Source organism: Lathyrus oleraceus, chromosome 2 (genome assembly GCF_024323335.1).
Source record: "Lathyrus oleraceus cultivar Zhongwan6 chromosome 2, CAAS_Psat_ZW6_1.0, whole genome shotgun sequence".
NCBI lineage: Eukaryota > Viridiplantae > Streptophyta > Magnoliopsida > Fabales > Fabaceae > Lathyrus > Lathyrus oleraceus.
The window spans coordinates 356917696-356922874 of NC_066580.1; positions in this window are offsets into that span (position 1 = coordinate 356917696).

Sequence of the window (5179 nt, forward strand, 5' to 3'; positions counted from 1 at the left end):
CCATAAATGTCAGATTTATGCTGATAAGGTGCATGTACCACCAAGCCCTCTGAATGTCATGAATTCGCCTTGGCCATTCGCGATGTGGGGCATTGATATGATTGGGAAGATTGAACCTACTGCTTCTAATGGACATCGCTTCATCCTGGTTGCGATTGATTACTTCACCAAGTGGGTGGAAGCAGATTCCTATGCTAATGTTACCAAACAAGTGGTTGCCCGGTTCATTAAGAAGGAAATCATTTGTCGTTATGAGGTGCCTGAGAGAATCATTACTGATAATGGTTCGAATCTCAATAACAAGATGATGAAGGAGCTTTGTAAAGATTTCAAGATTGAACATCACAATTCTTCTCCTTACAGACCAAAGATGAATGGTGCTGTAGAGGCGGCAAACAAGAATATCAAGAAGATTGTGCAGAAGATGGTCGTGAAGTACAAGGATTGGCATGAGATGCTGCCTTTCGCTTTGCATGGGTACCGTACCTCAGTACGTACGTCGACCGGGGCAACCCCTTACTCCCTTGTGTAAGGTATGGAAGTTGTCCTACCTGTCGAAGTGGAGATTCCTTCTCTGAGAGTCATGTTGGATGTCAAGTTGGACGAAGCTGAGTGGATTCGAACGAGGTTTAATGAGCTGAGCCTTATCGAGGAGAGACGGTTAGCAGCTGTATGCCATGGGCAGTTGTATCAGAGAAGGATGAAGAAGGCCTTTGATCAGAAAGTGCGTCCTCGAAGCTATCAGATTGGTGATTTAGTTTTGAAGAGGATCCTTCCTCCCGGTACAGATAGCAGGGGCAAGTGGACTCCGAATTATGAAGGTCCATATGTTGTTAAGAAGGTTTTCTCCGGTGGAGCCTTGATGCTTACAACTATGGATGGTGAAGATTTTCCGTCCCCTATTAACTCAGATGTAGTCAAAAAATACTTCGCATAAATTGACCTACTGGACGAAAAGAATAAAAGAGTCCAGGCAAAAATGGGCATCCCGGCGAACCAAAAAAAAAAAAAGGTTCGGGTAAAAGTTAGGGATAAAGAATGAAAGAATATGTACACCCGGTAAGTCGAAAACCCGCAAGGGCGGCTTAGGCAAAAATGGGTATCCCGGTGGATTGAAAACCCGAAAGGGCGATCCAGGCAAAAGAGGGATTAAAGCGAAGACTACAGTCTGAGTTATCTGTACTCCATCACGCTTCAGTGTCTACCATCTTGAAGGATAGGATCGGTCCAGTCATCCTTCTCAGAAAGCAAGGAATTTGGGGAGAAATTGATGATCTGTGAGTCATAACAGAATTGGGAAATAGTGGATATCGTGCCCACATTGCCATTAGGATAGATTTTCCTTTTGTGCGCAATTACCTCTTCCTAGGAATTGCTTCCTGATGTATTTTGCCTTTTCAGGCCCGTTTTCAATCAATAAAAGTCGTTATTCAGATAAATTACTCTCTTGTTTTTATTTTACTGTTTTGTTTGCAAAAACGTCCGAATTTTTGATAAACATTGCATCTAAAAACATGAAGGCTAAGACGACAACATGCGGAAAGATAAAATATTTGAAAATCATTTTGAATGTTGAGTACACTTGGGTGTATCTTGTCCATGCAATCCCCTGGGGCATGTATGTCTTGTTGTTTTGCAGGTTGTTACCTTTGATTCCAGGCTGAAGCAGATAAGCCACGGCTTGTTCAGAGACGTTTCAGCACTGTCCGGTAGTGTGAAGTTGGGGTTGTGCTTGTCTCCCCAGCATAGTACAGATCAGGGATTCCTCAGCAGGCTTGGAAGTGGTTGTTTCCCTAAGCAAGTCTGAAAGCTATTAGAACTGTTCTTCCCCGGCAGAGGCGTTTGTGGATATTGTGTCCCTCAGTAGTAGGCTCAAAGGCTATTCTATCCCCAGCAGGTCTAAGGATTTATTTCCCCAGCAAGTCTGAGAGTTGGTATGTCCCCAACTAGTCTGAAGACTGTTGGTCCCCACTGAATCTGAAGGTTGTTGTATCCCTAGCGGAGGTATCAGTGAGTAGGTTGTTCCTCAGCAGTCGGGTGTGAAGTACTGTAATCCTCAGCATGGTCGTGAATGCATTTCCCCAGCAGAGTTGTGATTGTCTCCCCCAGCAATTTTGAAGTGGGTAGTTTTCCCAACAGAGGTTGATGGTTTTCCCTAGCGGAGTCCCTAAGTGGATCAGGTTCGGTGAAAATTATCCCCAGTAGAGTTTATCCTGTTCATGGGTTAGCAATTATCCCCAGTAGAGGTGAGCATTGGTTGTTTCCCCTAGCGGAGTCCCCAAGTGGATTGGATCAATGAAAGTTGTCCCCGGTGGGATTTATCCTTTCTCCAGCAGTAATGCTAGTCCCCAGCGCGGTTGAGAAGTTGGTGTGTTCCCCAGACAGGGTCTCCCCAAAGTTGACTTGGTTTCCTCTACTGTCCCCAGAGTATCAGATCAGCAAGCACTCCCGTCTCCCCACAGAGTTGGAGAATCTAATCAGAATTGTGTGCTCAGCGAAGCAACCTTTTGCCCCCCAGCAGGAGTTTTCATCATTTTTGCATCTTGCATGTAATAATCTTGCATCTTCAAATCGCGTAACATTTCCATTCAATATGGAGCATTACGCCATAGAAAAATTCAAACATATGCATACATGTGTTAAACCTAATTGGACCATATCCACAGCAGAGGTGAATCATTGTTCAACATCTGTACGGCACGGTTGCTACAGTTGACAGACAACGTTCAGGGTTGATAATTCCCCAGAGGAGGTTTATTTCCTCACCCGCAAGTGAAAGGAAAATTTGATTCTCCCCAGTGAGATCCCCAACAAGTGTTTAGCCTTGCCTTGACATATGTAGATGTCGTCCTTGGGATACCGGTAAGTGTCATATCAGCACCCGTATGTGTTCTTTCTTTGGTGTCGGTAAACACCATCGTTTCGGTGTCGGTAAACATCGAGTCTTTTCCCAGTCATCGGTACATGTCTGGTCGTCTTTCTTTGGTGTCGGTAAACACCATTATTTCGGTGTCGGTAAACATCGAGTCTCTTCTCATTCATCCGTTGATGTCTGGTCACCTCTCTGTTGGTGTCGATAAACGTCGAGTTTTTCCCATTCGTCCGTTGACGTTTGGTTGTACCCCTTTTTCCCATTCATCCGTTGATGTCTGGTCTTGTTTCACTTCTGTACACATCATCTTTTGGTGTCGGTAAACGTCGAGTTTTTCCCGTTCGTCCGTTGACGTTTGGTTGTACCCCTTTTTCCCATTCATCCGTTGATGTCTGGTCTTGTTTCACTTTTGTACACATCATCTTTTAGTGTCGGTAAACATCGAGTTTTTCCCGTTCGTCCGTTGACGTTTGGTTGTACCCCTTTTTCCCATTCATCCGTTGATGTCTGGTCTTGTTTCACTTCTGTACACATCATTTTTTGGTGTCGGTAAACGTCGAGTTTTTCCCATGCGTCCGTTGACGTTTGGTTGTACCCCTTTTTCCCATTCATCCGTTGATGTCTGGTCTTGTTTCACTTCTGTACACATCATATTTTGGTGTCGGTAAACGTCGAGTTTTTCCCATGCGTCCGTTGACATCTGGTCGAGTCTTCCCAGTCATCCGTTGATGTCTGGTCGCCTCTCCGTTGGTGTCGATAAACGTTGAGTTTTTCCCATTCGTCCGTTGACGTCTGGTTGTGTCTCTTTCTCCCGTTCATCCGTTGATGTCTGGTCACCTCTCCGTTGGTGTCGATAAACGTCGAGCTTCTCCCGTTCGTCCGTTGACGTCTGGTCGAGTCTTCCCAGTCATCCGTTGATGTCTGGTCACCTCTCCGTTGGTGTCGATAAACGTTAAGTTTTTCCCATTCGTCCGTTGACGTCTGGTTGTGTCTCTTTCTCCCGTTCATCCGTTGATGTCTGGTCACCTCTCCGTTGGTGTCGATAAACGTCGAGCTTCTCCCGTTCGTCCGTTGACGTCTGGTCGAGTCTTCCCAGTCATCCGTTGATGTCTGTTCACCTCTCCGTTGGTGTCGATAAACGTTGAGTTTTTGTCATTCGTCCGTTGACGTCTGGTTGTGTCTCTTTCTCCCAGTTCATCCGTTGATGTCTGGTCACCTCTCCGTTGGTGTCGATAAATGTCGAGCTTCTCCCGTTCGTCCGTTGACGTCTGGTCGAGTCTTCCCATTCATCCGTTGATGTCTGGTCACCTCTCCGTTGGTGTCGATAAACGTCGAGTTTTTCCTAGTCGTCCGTTGGCGTCTAGTTGTGATTTCTATTCCCATTCATCATCTTTCGATGTCTGGATGTGGTTCCTATTTTATGGAAAAAAAAAATCAAAATCCCCAGTGAAGTCGTTGGTAAACGTCTTGTCTGGTCCAGTAATAAATATCAGATCCCAGTGGAAGTTGCTATTGGTGAACTTTCTTTTTCTTGGATCCCCGCAGAGTGCAAATTTCTACGGTTCTCGACGTTTAAGTTCATACTTTAGTTGATCCAAAATAATACCCTTCTCAGAGTAAATAAACTTCATCCTTAGGAAATATGTCATATTTCCTAGATTAGTTATCTCAAACTCATTCATTAGTACCTTCTTGAACTTAGTTATCTCATATTCACAACTCCCAGTTAGTAATATGTCATCAACATAGAGACACATCAGAATTATATTGCCTTCAGAAGTATGTTGAACATACACACCATACTCCATCTCACAGTTTCTGAATCCTTGATACTTGAAAAATGAATCAATCTTCAGATTCCAAGCTCTAGGAGCTTATTTCAGTCCATACAAGGCTTTATGCAACTTATACACCATCATTTCCTGATTCTTTTTTCTCAAATCCAAGAGGTTGTGATACATATACCTATTCTTGTAATGGACCGTTCAGAAATGCATATTTCATATGTAAATGTATCAAAGGCCAATTCCTGTTAGCAGCTATCACAATCACCAGTATGATTGTTTCATGTCCCACTATAGGAGCAAACACCTCAAAGTAGTCTAACCCAGGTTTCTGTAGAAAAACTCTTGCCACTAACCTTGCTTTATGTTTTCCAATTGATTCATTTAGATCCACTTTCTCCTTGAAAGTCCATATAATGTTAATGACTTTCTTGTCCTTTGGAAGCTTAGTGAACTCCTAAGTCTTGTTTTTTTTTCTATAGCCTCAAGTTCTTCTCTCATGGCCTTCAACCACACTTTCTTC